The 18,926-nt window shown below is 38.9% G+C and overlaps 1 pseudogene; it reads right to left on the bottom strand.

The window, feature by feature from the left end:
- LOC107702042 (dynein heavy chain 2, axonemal-like) overlaps positions 1 to 18,926 on the bottom strand; it is a 153,203-nt pseudogene that overhangs the window by 127,397 nt on the left and 6,880 nt on the right.

Below are 18,926 nucleotides of genomic sequence, written 5' to 3' on the forward strand. Positions count from 1 at the left end.
CTCCCCAGCCTGGCACAAATGGCTCGATTAGTTCCGGCTTTGATGAAGGTCCGCCTTCCGAAAAACAAAATGTGTTGTGATTGGTTAGCTGTCTAAGTGCGTTGTGATTGGCGAACAGCTTAGACAGTGCTTCAGTACTGTCACGCCCCTTGCTCCGTCTTTCAACAAAAGCTTTTTGGGCGAATCGCAGCAGCTCTTCTTCTTCGTTTTCTCTGATGCACTTAACTCTGCAGCAGCACTTCTTCTTCGTCGTCTCGTCTGATGCACTCACTCAACCAAACGTTCTAACCACAACCTCGCCCCTCCCCACCCCCCAACCATTCGAATTTCTGTAGGCGGGAATTCTTTGTAATGATATTCCAATGAGCCGCTTTGTGATATCACAAAGCCCGGAAAACAAATGCTGTAGTCCAAACGAGCCGTTCGTTGTAGTTCTTGAAAAGGGATTTTTAAAAAACTAAATATCTCCCTTTGGAGTGGACTTTGAGATTTGTAACTTTCTAGATCTTTTTTATGCCCAAACATACACACTACACACTGACTAAAATTAAAAAAGTGAAAAAGCATAATAGGACCCCTTTAATAATAGACTCTATAGCATGGAAGAACAAACCTCAGTATACTATTTTGACTAGGGATGCTCCGATCTGCTTTTTTCACCTCCGATACCGATTCCGATACCTAGGGTTCAGTATTGACCGATACCAATACCAGTGAAGTTTTTTTTTTTTTTCCATTTAAATAAATGTATAATTTATATATCTCTGTGTGTGGAACTGATAATCATTCTTTCACAATCTACTAAATACAGACTACTTCATTATAAAGAAAAATAAACAATAAATATGAAAAAATATATGTATATTCATAATCTATGACAAAAATATATCAAACTAGGTTAGTGGATAATTCGGCAGCAAAAGTTAGTCTAGAAAAATCAGTGCACAATAAATTTTAGAAATCCAAACATTTAGTGAAAAAACAATATTTTGTGGGGAACAAATAAAAGTGTTGCACTAAATATGGTAAAATGTTACACATTGCTATTTGTATTATAAAATCCATTAATGAAAAACATTCATGAATGTATTTATATATAAGTATATACTATAAAATTAAAAGACATTTCTTTTAAAAGTATAGCATATTTTTAATAAGGCAACAACATATGATAGATTCGACAGGACAAAACAAATACAGTGAGGCATGAAGCGCTTACAATATACGCATCCGGTGTGCAGAATGATGCGCTTGAAGCAACACGGAGTCACAGAACGCAGCGCATTGCATTAAAAAGTACAAAGCACAAAGGGAAGAAAAATTGATGAGTAGTGTATTATATCTGTGCAACAGTTATTGAGCCTTTCTTTTAACAGTTTTAAATTTCAGTTACTGTGCGCGTCAAAAACAATTTATAGTCTTTTCTACGCCTGTGTTTTGTTCTCACAGACACCCGGTAAGCAAGTATTTCTTCAAAATAACTTTTCACATAAACAAGAATTTGCATGCTTTTTAAAGTTGAAATAATCTAATTAATTAATTGTGATTGATTGTCACCACATTTTATGTAAGTAAAACTGTCAAACAAAGCAACCATAATTAAACCATAAGGGAAAGTGGGACTAAACTAAAGTAGGCCTGTTTTAAATTTTAAATGGTAAATCGTGACAGAAGAGCTGCATTGAGATGCATTACTTGTGTTAAAGGGGTCATATGATGCTATTTTAAAGATCATTATTTTTATTTGTACATTATTGTAGGTCCTCTATGCCCGGCCTCTCTCCCATCCTTTGACAAGTGCAGTCTGCTCTGATTGGCCAGCTGACCCAGTGCATTGTGATTCGCCGAACACCACAAGCACGTGTAGGAAATGCAACACCCCTTACCATAGAGAAAGGAAAACTTGAAATCGCATCATATGACCCCTTTAAAGTTGATAGCACTTAGGAATAGTAAGTAATATATTAAAAAATATTCAATCATTTCAATTCAACAATTTTGTGGTATATCTGCTAGTTTTTCAACAAGATTTACTCCATCTACAGCAAGAATCATTGTACAGTGTTGGTAAGAGAGGTGGAACACTGTATTCCTTGTGCTGTCTGAACACTGGCTGTATTTTGGAGGATGAGGTCAGCTACTCAAGTGAAGGATCGGAGATTTCAGTGTCTGCAGGGCAAAACAAACTCTTTGCTTCTATCACAACAAATGGAGCCAACAGTCATAAACAACCAGCAGGCCCAGAACACTACAACTATGATACAATCCAAGAAAACTGCAGGGTTGGGGTGAAAGCGAGAGACCTTAGAGTGTAACCCATTAAGAACATTGTGTTGTGTTTGGTTGACCGCACATTATTTTCCACAAAATACCTCTGGAGCCCCTTGCTGTTTTTAAAAGCCACAACTGAATGGCTGTATCCTATAGGGAAGACTTGCTTAGGAAATAAATGTTTCTTCTCTACAGAGTATCCCTCCCACTGAATGGGTTACATTCAACTTCAACAATACAGCATTTGCTACACTGTTAACATCTTTCAAAATCACAGCCACTATGAGTTATGTCATAGTTTAAAGCAGAATGCTACGAAGCAGACCCCGCATTCTGCTGAGACATGATGAAACAGTATTGCAAAGTTTCACCACACCTAAAGAAGAAAAGCCAACCTAAACCTAAGTGCAATAAAAAAAAAACTTCAGGATGACTCTGAGAGAGCTCCTTTCAAATGGTTCAGTGTTCAGCCTTAGTCATTTGGCAGTAAGTTGCCATCACTTTGAAGAAGAAACTCTGTCATCGCACCGTAAAATGCTGTTCTTTTTAGCAGGAGGGCTGCAATCACGGAACAGCTTTTGCACTCTCATTTAGCAGCGGTATCATTTCCATGGCGAAAGGGAGAGAGCATGAGCACAAGAATTGTGTGGAGAAGCTGAGATGACTGGGTGGGTTAGGCAGAGCCAGTGATGGTGGAAATGACAGGGAGAAGAAGGGCCATAAAGCTGAAAGACAGAGAGGATATAGGCTTAAAGCATGCTCTTTATTAGCTGCTATATAGAAAGGAATACCAGGTGCTGAAAACTATCTGTGTACAGCTGACTAGAAGAGGCACTAGAAGAGGACAAACATTTAGCTGGCTATTAAACTGAATTTTATAGTAGCCAAACAGAGGCTGTGGTAACAGCAGTTGTACTGGCAGCTATTGCTAAAGCAGTAATGTATTATTAGGGATAAACTATATTAACAATGCTATTTATCTGCTGCACAATGTGACTCGATTTCCTCAAAGAGGATGTGGTTTCATATACTGTACATATGATTCGCAAATGCTTAGGTAATTCGCAACCTAATAGCTTCACGTGCTCATGACTTTTTAGCTCCGCCGACAGCACTCCTCAAGGAGCTCGACTCTGTTTATAAATCTGATAAAACTAAAGTCTCTTTGGAGATATGAAGGATGCAATACTACTCTATAGGTACTCAAGATTAACATGAGAAAAACTGTGTGTGCTATGTCCCCTTTAAGTAGCACTGAAAACTGTTTTAATACCGATAATAATAATAATAATAATAATAATAATAATAATAATAATGAGAAGAATAGATTCTTAAGCACAAAATCAGCATATTAGAATGATTTATGAAGGATCATGTGACACTGCAGACTGGAGTAATAGCTGCTGAAAAATGGGATTGCCATCACAGGAATAAATTACATTTTATATATTAAAACGGAAAACAGTTCTTTTAAATTATAACATTTCAAAATATTTTTACTGCATTTTTGATCAAATAAATGCAGCCTTGGTGAATATAAGAGACTTCTTTCAAAAACATTAAATTAGCTTACAAATATGGGAATCATATTTTGTGAACATATTAATTCTGAGAGTAATTTAATTAAGTAGTGGTAGTAATGCAGATAAGCACGATGCTAAAGGTAAAAAGAAAATAGTAATGATCATATTTAGTAGTGCAGAGAAACATACCAGAAGTGAAGTAATATAATATTATTAGCAGTAATGGTAATCTTCAGATTAGTAGTGGTAGCTGATACGAAATAGTACAGCACCAAGCAGAGTGTAAGCAGAGATAAATCACTGGAGAAGCTTAATTATATCTGAAATGATATGGCAACTCCACATGTCACTGCTGACCGTAGTATCTCTCAGAGTTATGGCGTGTAATGTGAATGGGTGCTGCTGTAATACAGTGCAATCACAGTGCAGTTCTAAGTGGTGTGTTCCTGTGCTGTAGGGAACAGAGCAAGAGCAGAACTCAGAGAGAGACAGAAATGATGATTGAAGTCTACAGTACTTGTGGTGGAGCTGGGAGGTGTGCAGGTAGAGTTCTTTCCAGGCCAGGCAGCACTGGATACAGTCATTCAGAATCTGCTTGCTGGAGATCACGTAACCCTGGAAGATCCTGTCCAGAGAAATCTCCCGACAGCACAGACAGATGATCTCATTACTAATCTGCAAAAAAAAACAAAAAAAAACTGCAAGTAAAAAGACAAAAAAGCTATCTAAACTAAACTAAACTAAACTAAACTCCAAGTAAAAAGACAAAAAAAGCTATCTAACCTAAACTAAACTAAACTGCAAAAAAAAAAAAAAAAAACACACACACACACATGGTATAGATGAAACACCCAATGATCCAAGTATGAATCTGTCTTTGTGTCTGTATCTACTGCATGTCAGAATGCTCAGCTTCATAACGGAGGATTTGCAAATGAATGTTTAATGAGAGAACTGCATTGACTATACCCAAGCAAGCACAGCCGTAATGTGCTCCGCATTCAGGTGTAGATTAACCTTGAGTACAGACTTTGCTATGAATCAAACAGGATTTGCTCCTGTAAAAATCCTGGCTTTTGTGCCTGGTGTCATTCAGTCCTATACACCTTACAAAAACAGAGATCGTTGTATAGAAATGAGCAAAAAAAAAAGAATGAAGAGAAGGTAACAAAGAAGGGAGAGAGGAAGAGAAGAGAAGAAAGTGTAATTATTGTGATGATATATAGTGTATATAGTGGAGGATTTGAAACGACAGATTCCCATTCATCTCGGCTTCATCTGACAGATGAACCGCATACAAAAGTGAAAAAAGTGAAGTGACATGTGGCCAAGTATGGTGACCCATACTCAGAATTAGTGCTCTGCATTTATCCCATCCAAAGTGCACACTCACAGCAGTGAACACACACACCGTGAACACACACCCGGAGCAGTGGGCAGCCATTTTTTTTTTGCTGCGGCAGTTGGCAGCCCGGGGAGCAGTTGGGGGTTCGGTGCCTTGCTCAAGGGTACCTCAGTCGTGGTATTGAAGGTTGGAGGGAGCGCTGTACATTCACTCCCCCCACCTACAAACCCTGCCGGTATGAGACTCAAACCCCCAACCTTTGGGTTATGAGTCCGACTCTCTAACCATTAGGCCACGACTTCCCAAGCATGTGTGTGAGAGAGAGAAAGAATGAAAACAGAAAGTAAGTAAGTAGTACATGTGTATATCTGTGGGAGAAGGGAAAAAGAATGTGTATGTAGAAGCAAGAGAGAGAAAAGTGTGTGTGTACTACACCCTGATTACAGTGCCAGGCAAATTCTTGTTTTAATGAAGGAGGCACAAAACAAGAGGAAATTAAATTGATATGTAAATGACTCAAAATTCTCATTTAAGCAAAAGGTTAAGAGAGCCACAGAATTTAACAGCTTATGGGTTCATAATATATATATTTTTTTTCATTCCTCTCTTTACAGAGAGAAAAAAAAGAACCTTCTGTAAATGAAGACAACACATGTCCCAACGCCTGCGTCTCAAGAGATTTCTAAGGCCTTGTTCAATCAGAGACGTTTCTTCCATTTCTGTCACAGCAGCTCTTGAAAATCAGCAGAGAAGCGTGTCTTAACTTTAGTGCAGGGAAAAAAAACGAGTCGCCGGCTTTCTTTCGGGAGCTGTGAATAGGGTTAGGTGGACGTTAGGGATGGGCGTATCCATCCAAAGTATCGATATATCGATACTGACGTGAGTATCGAAAGTATCGATACTCAAACAAAAAATATCGATACTAAGGTCTGTTTTATTTACCAGTGATTTTGTTAATTTAACAAAAAAATAATAATAATAATAATAATAATGCGTACAATATGCATTGAATTGGACGAATAACCTTTGTTAGCGAGTAATTGTGTAGGATAGAACTATTTTCCTGCTCATCTAAACACGCAAATGTTGCAAGACAGAACTAATCAATCACAGAGAGCGTTCACTCACTTCTGACAGTACATTCAAACAGGGCTGCTTTTCCCAAAAGTATCATAAGAAAGCATTAAAGCTTTTGGGAACGTACATTGTTTGTGAATTACAGTTATTTAAATTGAACATTGAATGATAATATTGATCATGTTCTATTCTTTAATGTTATCATACACTGTCAGAATAAAAAGGTTGCATTTTATGCATGCAACAACCTGTCACTGGCAGTCCCTAATGAAAATGAACCATGGTTTTATTAAAGTGACCATAGTTCAACTGTAGTATTTATAGATTTGAATCATGTGTAAACAAAAAACATATTTGAACCATGTGTAAACAAAAATATAACCTAATAAGTTACAATTAAGGCGTATTGAATGTTAAAATGCGTTTTAAACAAAGTTAAGTGCTTATCATTACCCATTTTACTCTTAGTAATTTAATAATTTAATAAATTTCATAATTTAAAAGTTTAGTTCAGAAGTATCGAATCGGTATCGATATCGACGATACTGATTTGAAAAATATCGGTATCGTATCGAAAACAAAATAAGTGGTATCGCCCATCCCTAGTGGACGTAGGAGGTAAGAATAGATGACAGGCGCTGAGCTTTAAGAAACCCCGGCAGATGGTGTTTCATATCAGGGAATATACAGTGGAAAGCAGACGGCTTATAGAGCTGTGAATCTCATGTACGAAATAACAATGAGCACATCAGTCTTGGAATGCCGGAACAATTATTACAAATTATTCTTTTGAAGGCCTTATGTATTCGAACTCTTTCTTTACCTCTGTTTTTTTTTTCTCTTGGTATTAAATGGAAAAGCACACCGGAGTCCAAAGCCCATGGCCCCTAGCGCTGGCTGATTGAAAAATGATATTAAATCCAATGTAGGCTCTACCAGCTCTGAGAAACAGGACGGGGGGAACAAACAAACTGAAAACAAATAGAAGAAATGCTGAAGCCCTGCGGGAGAGACAAGGGAAGGTGGTCGTGACACACACATACAAATCCATGCACAAACACACACATCGTGACTCAAATGCCCTCTGATTGGAAATTATTAGCTGGAAACCTCTGACTGGAAACTGAATCAAGAAAGCAAGTTCTGCTCCATGTCTTTTCTCTCTACCTCCGTTCTTTCTCTCCATCCTCACTGCAAGCACAATAAAATGCTTCCCTGCTGAAATAATCAGGCTTCTTATGTTATTCTACGTCTTAGAGGGGGAGAAACCCACTGAAAAAGAGTGCAAATACCAGGGCCCATTTCACCTTCATTAAACACAGTACTGCTAACACGCTACTGCACGCAGCCAATGACAACAAAGCACTGGGTGGACTTTACAGACCATTTAGATGTATTTGTATATGGGTGTTGATAGAAATCACCAGTACACTCTGATTTTAGAACCGTTTCCTCAATTTATTCTGAATTGTTTATTTTCAAATTTGGTCAGGGGAATCAAATCCCCCATCAGTCTGATCAGTCAGGACTGATTCCCCATCAGTCCATTAGGACCGTGGGCCAAATCTGTGAACCAGGTACAAGATTCAAGTCAGTGAGCATTAATTGACCTTAGCGGGTGATTTAAACTCACAGTACATTCATGGCACGGTGGAACTGCCATGAGAAAAAAACATTATTTCATAGAATAACAATAAAAACATAAAAGAGAGAGGGCCTATATCAGTTGCAAGAATCTTTTACTCAGGCAAAAAGAAATTCAATTTTCCAGCAGAAAAAAAAAATGCATGTAAACTGATGAAGGCTCTTTTTCATTGCAGGAGAAGACAACTTTCCTTCACTTAAAAAATCATTATAGCATAACCTAAGCCATTTTCATAGCACAAGCACTGACCTATAACAATAGAACTTTTCACATGAGATAGTCTGTGTATTTGACAAGGTAAGAACAAAGTGCAGAGAGCTCACTTGACTAAACCACAGGCATTTGGTCTGGATAAGAGTGTGTAAAGAATTACAGTGTTGTGGATGAATAGAAGTACATGTCTGAGAGGCCAAAAGAAGGGCTCCGGATATGCCTGTGTTTTTGGTTGAGGGGTGGTACTGCAATGACCAAGCAGAGCTTGTGTTAAAGAGGTAATTCACCCCAAAATTAAAATTGTTATTTTTTTACTCACCCTCATGTTGTTCTAAACCTGTATAAATTTCTCTCTTCTGTGGAATACAAAAGAATATTCTGAAGAATATTTTAACTGTTTTTGTCTACACACTTAAAGTCAAAGGGGTCTGAAACAACACTGTACCATGTTGACTTTTATTGCATAGACAAACCATTTTAAAACACACTGCAAAAATGCTACAGTAAAAACCTGTAAATGGTTAACTTGGTACCTGCTTGCATCACATGATTATATATATTTTATGTAAATAATTTTGTTTCTTCTTATTTTTGTTATCAGTAATGTACATAGGGTATTTTGTGTTGTATTTTCATTATTTAGATGTTTAATGTTTATTGCATTATTTTAGTGTCATGTGTGTTACCATGATGTTTTATCTTTCTGTGAGTGACCCTGTGCACCGTCTATACAAGTATTAGCTATGTTTAATGGACAGCAACTTACAAATCAACTCAGATTCATCATGTGGCTTTTTGTTGTCCCACCAGTATTATTATGGTGGTTAATAGTACATTTTACAGTAAAAAGCAGATTTTGGTTCTTCAAGTAGATTGGTATGTTAACATTATATCACTTAAATGAAATATACGGTTATTAGTTGCAAAACATACAGGCATCCCGTAACACCCGGAAACAGTCACAGTATTTTTACAGTGAATTTCTGGCAACCACAGCTGCCAGTTTTTTTTACTGTAAATTTAACAGGATATCGATATTTTACAGTGTATATTTTTTGTTTTCCACTGAAAAGAGAAAGTCATTCAGATTTGGAACGACGTGAAGGTGAGTAAAATGACGACAGAATTGCATTGTTGTGGGAACTATCCCTTTAAGTTTGAACAAAAGGGAAACAAATGGGAATAAAAGATTGTCCAGACTTTAACTCATTCAGCACATGCAGGTCAAAGGTGCAAACGTGACCTCAGAGAATAAAAATGGCCCTCTGGAAAACAACTGCTAATTCAATGCGGGCATTTCGGCATGTGCGCACAATCTCACCCCTCAGGAAACAATTACACCAAATGTTTTTGTAGCAGTCCGATTTGCCTTGATGTGTTTTCAAAGAGAATGAAAGAGAGGAAAAAAGAAAAAGGAAACGGACAAAAAAAGAGAGGGAAACAAAGTGGCAGTGGTACCATGTGATTCCAGCAGAGGAAGGGTCAGAGCGTAATTACAGAAGGTTAACCGGTTTCCCTGATGCTCTCAAGGAGCCAGGGATGGAAATGAAAAGCAAGTGAAGTGATGCGAGCGGGTGGTGTAGAGACGCAAGGCCCCGCTCCTCTGATCTGAAGAACACGTGTTACATGTGCTACACGACTGCGGCTGATGGCTTATCAATGTGGCGGAGCCCAAAGCAATCCGAACTTTGATGTGCAGGAAGCAGAGGAGGGGGCATGTGGGATCCAGGCAGCAGGTACTAGTATGACTGTACAGGTCTGTGTGAGTGGATTGAGGGAAAACCTCTGAGCATGAGAGCTTAGCCGATTCATACAAAATTATGCATGAAGTGATTGATCTGTGAGCCTAGACAAAGGCTTGTGCATAGCAATAAAAGGGTGTAGTGGATCAATCTTCATTGTCGGAGTACTGAAAATCAATTCACTCAATGATATCATAAAGAGATAACCTACCATATATCGCTTTACTCAATCATTCTGCACAAGCGATTTGCATTTGTAGAATGTACACACAATAGGGCCTTTCGCACCGCAGGAACCTTTTCATAGTACCAGAACTGTAGCACTGCCAGTTGTCGTTGGAGATTCTTGTCCTCCTTTCCGTTCTTTCAATCGCTTTACGTATACGTCGACATTCCATGTCCATTATTGTGAAACCCGCGAGACACAACAAAAACACAGCTCTGATCACAGCGTCCTCCATCCTCCTGTTGTTAACGTTGTTTTTCTTTGTTTCCGTTGTTGAACGCCGCGCACAAATGACGTCGCTGTCGACCGGTTCCTAGTACACACTGTCGGTGCGAATGCAACCCTTTAAATGGTACTGGGAAATAGTTCGCGCAAAATCGTCCCAGTACTTTAGTGCTGTCCATTTAGTTCTAGAACTAAAGCGGTGCGAAAGGCCTTAATGTAATCATACTAAAAAAAGGATTACATATTAACAACATTTTATCAATATCACATGAGCAATTGCGAGATTTTAAACAAGTTAAATAAACAAGAAGTTAATACTGATTAACTTCAGACAAAATATTGCCAGTTACTGTCTATTTTTGCTCCATCAAAGAAAATAGTTCCAAACAAAGCCACAGAAGAGTTATAAGTTGTGTATCTCTGAGCAAGCACACACTATTTGCGTTCCTGAATGAATCAGGAAAATTAGGTACCTTGCATAAGAGCCGTGATCCTGTCAAGGGTGTTGTAGTAGCTGGAGTTGACCCATATCACACGGATGAGGTCAAGGATGTGAGCAAGTTTGGGTGCAATCTCACGAGGTTTAAGCTGAGCAAGCTCTTCACATGGCTCTTTCAGGAGGGACAGGAAGGAGATGTTTGACTGAGCCTGCAAAGCACTCTCCTGGAGAACAAAACAAAAGTCAATGTTACTTCAGTGTTGGAAAGTAGGTAGAACTAGATATAGAATGATAGAATGAAGGATAAATGAAAGAACAATCGACCGACAGACAGACAGATAGATAGAGTTGAGAAAAACATCCTTGCATTTTACTGACAGGATTGGATGAAGATGCTCCTCCCAAATTTATCACTACCTAAACCAGGTCAAATAACTGACAACAACGCCTTTACATTGCTGTGATTTTACTCATCAAAAGTCAGTTTGGCACAGTTCAGGTCAAGTGACATCTGAATTAGCTTAAAGGGTTTTTACCCCATTGGGACTTGTTCCTTCCGTTCAATCACCACCAGAGGTCACCCTTCCATTACATTGACTCTCGCACTACACAAACTGTTGCATGTCATCCCGGACTACATATCCCATCATCCATTGCACTGATTGCACACAGCACTGATTGCACACAGCTGTAACCAATCACACATTCACTATATAACACTCACTCAAACAACCATTCACGGCCGAGTATTGTTTAGCGCCTATCACTCACCTAGCGATTGCCACACTACGGAGCCTGTTTAGTTTGTCATAGCCTCACCTTAGTCATGCCTTGTCTGTGTTCTCGTATCTTGATCTTCGCCTGTGTCTCTCGGATTCCTCCTCTCGTCTTGCCCTATTTTGATACTGGTTGCCCCTGCCTGGACCTTGCCTTGTACCTGGACTTATCCCTCGAGTCTCGCCCCTTTGATTCTGTTTGCCGATCGTTGACCTCCGCTAGCCTTAGGTTTCTTCGTGTGTCTTGCCCGCCATATACCTGTCTGCCATTATCTGACCCATGCCTGTTCTATGACCACGTATCTGTCTTCTGCTAATAAAAGCTTTGCAGATGGATCCGCACGTCTCTCGTCTCGACGGCTCTGTAACAGAATACTCGGCCTCACAAGGATCCAGCAGCTTTTCATGTGGACATTGGCCAGGTATGGACACTGCAAAACTATTATTAGCCTTAAAGTAGGGCACACGCCCGCTTGAAGGCCATATTTTTATTTATTTATTTTTTTTTACCTTTATTTAACCAGGAAGAAAACTCATTGAGATTAAAAATCTCTTTTTCAAGAGTGTCCTGGCCAAGATAGGCAGCAGTATAACCATACATACATACAGGTACAAAATATAGTAACATAAAACAACTGAAATAGCGAATCCTTTAAAATAAACCACAATCAATAACACATCAGGCAGAACATCTACAGCCAGATGTGACTGCCTCCAAGTCAGTTAACATCCTCTTAAAAGCGACCAATGAGACCAGCGTATTAATTTGCATAGATTTCTGTAATTTGTTCCATGAAGAGGGAGCAGCATACCTAAACGCCTTTTTTCCCAGCTCAGTTCTAACCTTTGGAACAGACAGAAGGAAAAAATCCTGTGAACGAAGATTGTAAGTCCCAGTATTATTTACACTGATGTAGGTCAGAAGGTAGGATGGAAGTAGACCTAAAATAGCTTTGTATATGAAGATATACCAATGTTGAAGTCTCCGCATTGATAGAGAAGGCCATTCATGAGTCAAGTCAAGTCACAGTTGATCGTCATGAGTCAAGTCAGGTCACAGCTGATTTTCATGACTCAAGCCAAGTCACAGCTGATCGTCATCAGTCAAGTCAAGTCACAGCTGATCGTCATGAGTCAGGTCAAGTCACAGCTGATCGTCAAGTCACAGCTGAGCGTCATGAGTCAAGTCAAATCACAGCTGATCTTCATGAATCAACTCAAGTCACAGCTTCCATTGCTGAGTCAAGTCAAGTCTCAGCTGATCTGCCAGAGCCTCGTCACGTCTCAGCTGATCTCCCAGAGTCTCGTAACGTCTCAGCTGTTTGTCCCGAGTCACGTCACATCACAGCTGATCATCCAGAGTCACATCACTTTCATTGTTTAGTCTTGCCTTGCCTTGCCTGTTTTCTCGTGTTCTGATTCCTGCCTGTGTTTCTCGGATTGCCCTTTTGTCTCGCCGTTCGGACTCTGTTTGCTCCTGCCTGGACTATTGCTCGTGTTATTGGATTTCCCCTCTTGTCAAGCCCTCTGGATAACGTTTGATGCCGACTGACTCACGCCAGTTTTGGATTACTCTTCGTCTTGCCCTCATATACCTGTTTGCCATTGTCTGAACCTTGCCTGTTTTATGACCACGTCTTTAAATAAAAGCTTTGCAGATGGATCCACACGTCTCTCGTCTCGTCGGCTCCGTTACATAAGGAGCAACGAGGGTGCGACACTAAGCGCTGAAGTAGAGCTGACAGACATGCTCTGTCTCCTGTTGAAATGAGAAGCCAGGCCAACTCGTAATAGCGGAGCCTGACTGTGAGACGGCCTCATTTCCGAGGGGTGAAGAGAAGCCGTTCAGAAGCCGCATATAAATCATCAACAGCCAGCAAATGTTCTTGTTCAGCCCATTACCCCTCGGCTCAATTCCTGCCATGTAGCCCCACACATATTTTTACACACCCATGGACACACAGACACACAAGTAGATGCTCAGCTGTACCTGGATCTGCTTGGCTAGTTTACAGAAAGGGGGAGATGTAGGTTGATGTGTAGAGTTGCAGAATCGCCTGTATATGACAGACTCCAGGTTTCTGCAGCTGCTTACTAATGCTGTCCAGATCAGCACAGCGGCTCTTCCAGAAAGAGATCTCCTCCAGGGGGCCCGAGGTGTCTCCTACGTCACTCACAGATTGAGGGCTCAGCACTGCTTTTATTTGATGTGTCCAGTGGATCATCACCACTGGGAAACAGAAAGAGAGAAAAAAAGAGGGTTTGGGTTTGTGAGAAGCTGCATTCTATTTAATCAAACCAGCAGGTCTGCACTGAATGTTTGGCCACAGAATTCAGCAGAAAGTTTTATTTAAATGTCCATCATTCGCAGAGTTCTACACTCCCTTGCATGTTCTTGCATTAAATATTTTGGCTAATTTTAATGCTTTTAGCAACTAATAAGGGTGTAGTGACAGAATCATGAAAAGTGGGAATTCCATCCCAGAATGGAGCAAGATGAATGCGGTTGTGGATGACTACTCTGCTCCTGAAACTCCATCAAATCTCACTTTAGAGACGACTTTTTGAGGACATGGATGCTGAAGGTCAAGTTCACCCTCAAGAGCATCTCAGCACATCCCATTGGTAATGCTTGTTTTGAAATCTACTGCTATTTGGCATTTTGGCAACGTACAGAACCAGCATTAAATTACTGTTAACTATTGGCAACATTTTACAATGCTGCTTTGCATACAGCAATAGCCTAAATTAATACCTATACCAACATTTGGTGTAGTAAAGTCAGCCAGAAAGGAAAGTCATCTCATAGCCAGTAAGTACAAAAAAATACAAAAACAACAATACAAACAGAAATAATATGCTATATTATTTGTTTGGGGTCAGTTTTGATTGTCGTTTTTTTTTAAGAAATTAATACTTTTATTCAGCAAGGACTCACTAAATTCATAAAAATGACTCTTTTTGTTTTAAATTAAATTATGTTCTTTGTAACTTTCTATCAATCAAATAATGTTAAAAAAGGTTCACAATTTTCACAAAAAAGCACAACTGTTTTCAACATTGATAAAAATAAGAAATGTTTCTTGAACACCAAATCAGTATATTAGAATGATATATGTCATGTGACTGGAGTAATGGCTGTTTTTAATGTATTTTTGATCAAATAAATGCAGTCTTGGTGAGCATGATAGATTTTTAAAAACATTTTAAAAAATCTTACCGACTTTTGAACGGTATATATTAATATACATTAAACTAAACCTGTATAAAGAAAGGGTAACTTCTGACTTCATGTTGACTTTAAGACAGCGGAGAAATTTTAAATAAAAGTGCTTGGAGGACAAACAGTCTTTGCTCTGCTGCCTGCTGTAAAAGACCCTGAGTGAGGTATCATTCATAACATGTCCTGTGGTTTCTTTTTTTTTTTTTAAGTTAGCTTCTAAAATACCTTTTTTCTCCAGCACCTCCAAGTGCCCCCAGTATGTCCCTTTAACCCTGGACCCCTCCAGGACCGCCAAATTTAATAAAGACTCCTTTAACTGTCTTAGAGCAGCATGGCAGTGTTGAATTTAATAAGTCCTTTATTTTTGCCCTTCAGCTGTGGTTACTGTGTAAATAACACTCACAGGCTCTAGCCACGGACTGTCTAGGTATATGAAATTTCCTGCATACGGCATCTTATGTACTTTTCACACCGTTCATTCCTCACAGTCCACTCCATCAGAAATTATTCAAGCCCTTACACACCCATTTACACACGCAAGCACCCATACATACACACACGAGCACAGTGTTATTCTCCAGCCTTCGCACCAGACTCTTGTTCGTGACGGCCACCTCTGGGCGGTGCTGCAGAGCCTCCAGAGGGACGCCCAGCAGTTTATATCTGCTGTCTGTGGAGAAGAACAACAGTTGGACATAAGTAATTCGATCATTGAAAGTCATCCATACAAGCAACACCACGTATAGCATATCATCACATCCATCATGTCACTCCTCATTCTCACTGCTGCAGACAGCAAATCTGGCCCACATTATAGTGCTTTGCATGTTGGTGAAATGAATCAACACCAGAGCATAAAAGGGAAACACAATAAAAGTTTACTGCTACGCTTTTATGCATGTGTGGCACGTGTCAGCCATCACAAACGGTTTTTACGACTACTGTTCGTTTTCTTTGCGGTTTTCTACAGTATCTGCTGCTCCTTCTATGGTGGACATCAGAACGATGTTTGCTGCATCCACTTTAATGAACGTTTAAAGAGTGAAAGGCAGATAAAAAGATAATAGAGGTCTGTCTCATTAAATTTTTGGAAGGAGAAGTCTGATGGAGGAGAAAAAAAAAAAAAGAGCGAGATACAAAATGCGTAGCGTATTGAGAGATGAAAAGATTAAAAGGCACAAGGCCAATGTGTACAAGTCAGCTGGCTGCTTCATTCTGTGACTGCAGTTATGAGACATAGAAAGAAAGAGAATGTAGGAACACAATGACAGCATTTGATTGGCCTTTACAGGGAGAACAAAGACAAGCAAACGGGATACACCAGAGGGAAAATGAGACATCCAAAAAAAAAGTCAGCTGGCTGAGAAGTGAAAAATGTGCATGAGTGTGTATTTGTGTGTCTAATCCTATGGAGTGTGTGGCATTTTTGTGTAGGAGTGGGTATACAGTATCTATATTTATTCAGTACAAATTCCAGCCCAAATTCTTCAGCTTTGGTAAATGAGAGAAACAAATTGGCAAGGCTTTACCTCATGGAGTAAGAATGAACAGAACCGGTGTTGTTATTTTTGGAAAAGGCATGGCTAACATCAACATACCTGTGGCTCTTACTCACTTCTTTTTCATTTTTAACCTGAATTCCCTCTGAATTACACCACTTAGCTAGCTGAATACATCACTGAAGAGCACTTTGTGACCTCATTGTTATTTTTTAACTTATTTAAAACAGATTCAAGGCAAATTTGCGGTATGGCATTTGAATAATCTTTCTATACATCTCCATTGGCTTTTTAAAATGTATTTCTTGGCCCTCAGTCTTAACGCCTTGATGTGCTAAAAGAGGAGAACCAATAGGCAAATTGTTCAAATTGCTGAACGACTTTCTGGTTACCCGGGAGCATTGCAGCAGTGCCTTTCCCCGTGTACGAAGAGCCTGTGATTGGTGGCTGTGCTATTTCTGTTTAGTCAGAGTCGTGCTGCTCTGGGTGATGTGGGTGTGCTGATTGGACTGATGAGCATAATAATTGAACCATCACGGTGCTCCACTGTGCCAGGTGATTACCTCTGAATGGCTGATAGTGTAGAAGCTCAGTCAGATTGCAAAAAAGGAAAAAAAAACACAAAAGCACTGATTCTGAATCAGCTACGCCTATTAAGCCAATGGAGAGCAAATCAAAATACAAAACGGGAATATGATCTCAGGTCAGTAGTGCTTGGCCTTAACCTAATGTGAAAGGAACATATACCTGTATGAAGCAAACCACTGACTGCAATATGTATGAGAGGAAGGATCAATAACATAAATGTGAATTGAAATAGAAAGTGGTAGTAAAAGAAGTCAATGCACTTCAGTAAGCATGTATGTAAATAATGAACCACCCAGGCACCCTCTTTCATTACTTTTTTAATGAAAAAGAAATTGCTGTGCGACATGTTACAAAATTATTTTTGAAAGAGTTGTTAATCAAAGACTGCATGTACTTTAAGCAGTTCCTTACTATACATGCACTATAAAAATAATTTTTCAAAATTGTAAAGCAGATTTTCTGGAGTATGTTTTATAAGAAAATGCTATTTCAGGCTTAATACTTAAAAATATAATGCTTAATTCAATTTGTTAATTGTTTTTCTTTGTAATTATTTGTCCAATTTACAAGCATTTTCTGAAAACATTACAAAAAAAAAAAAAAAAAAGATTTTTCCCCCCCAATGTACACGATTTTAAAACTGCCAAGACACCCTCCATGGCCCCCTTTTCAACTGTTATTTTTGCATTTTAAGACATCTATTTCATGCTGTGCCAACTATAAAGTCACAATAAATCACATGCAAGTGTATACAGGAAGTTACTGCTACCATCTGAGGAGGGCCCACACTAGATGGCGCTGTGACTGTCTGTCATTACCTGTAAGTTTGCTGAGGAAGGGGTGCAATAGTTGTTCTTGGTGGTCTCTGGCCAGGCAGTGCTGAGGGTGACCTGAGGGGTGTGAACGCCGTTCATCAGCCTGAGCAGACCCTCAAGTGGGAAAGAGAAGATGCTGGTAATTCATGTTTTTGAGTGCTAATGGATCACCAGAGGTCATCACACACAGTTTACCAATGAGATCGGTGGTATTCTGGCAAGTCACCAGATGCATTAGAAATGAACGCAAAGCATGAAGAATGCATTTATTGAGAAACCTCTGCATGGTCCTTCATTAAATTGAAGCTCAAAATATCATTATAAAAATAAGCATGCACAACCCCTGAATAATCTTCACAGTCTTTATGAGATTGTGACACAAAAGGCTCTGATTAGGATGTTAAACGTCATTTCTCGAAATAGTGCTGCAGCATACCTGAGCTGGTATGGCATAGACCACGCGTAGGCCGGTGAAAGGGTGATGGTAGACAATGAGAAGCCTGACAGAAAAGTTGGAGATGAATTTATCCAAGGCTTGCTCACTTTCCTCTGTCCAGGACTCCTTTGATATACCACTCAATACTAAATGCCGTTTAAATGCTTCTCTCTGGTGGAAAAAGATCAGTGAATTATAACCATTCCAAGTATTTTAAATAAATATTATTTTTATTTTGTTCAAACAATCATTCAAAAGTTTGGGGTCAAAATGTTTTTGAAAGAAGTCTCTTACACTCACCAAGGATGCATTTATTTGAGAGAAAAACTGTAATATTGTGAAATATTATTACAATTTAAATTAACTTTTTTCTATTTTAATATATTTTAAAATGTAATTTATTCCTGTTGTGGCAAAGCTGAATTTTCAGCAGCCATTAATCAAGTCTTCAGTACCCCACCCCATTTATGGACTGGTTTATCTGTCATTGGGCTGTCCTTCAAATGCATCCCACATACAATTTACACAGCAAAAATTCTGCTGTACTCACCTCCAGTGGTGGACGAAGTACACAAATCAAGTACTTGAGTAAAAGTATAGATACGTATAATAAAATATAACTCCAGTAAAAGTAAAAGTACTCAGTTTTCAGTTTTACTCGAGTGAAAGTACAAAAGTACTTGATTTTTTATGTACTTAAGTAAAAAGTACTGATAGATGAATATTCATTTTGCAGTTTTATATAGGCTACTTTTATCATTTAATTTTATATTAGCATATATTTTTTTATAATCCTATTGCTCAAAATACCTGGGATTTTACCAAAATAACCAATAAGGAAATAATGAATATAATAAGGAAAATATCATTATATTTTCATAAT

The sequence above is a fragment of the Sinocyclocheilus anshuiensis genome, unplaced genomic scaffold, assembly GCF_001515605.1.
Source record: "Sinocyclocheilus anshuiensis isolate Anshui unplaced genomic scaffold, SAMN03320099.WGS_v1.1 scaffold318, whole genome shotgun sequence".
NCBI lineage: Eukaryota > Metazoa > Chordata > Actinopteri > Cypriniformes > Cyprinidae > Sinocyclocheilus > Sinocyclocheilus anshuiensis.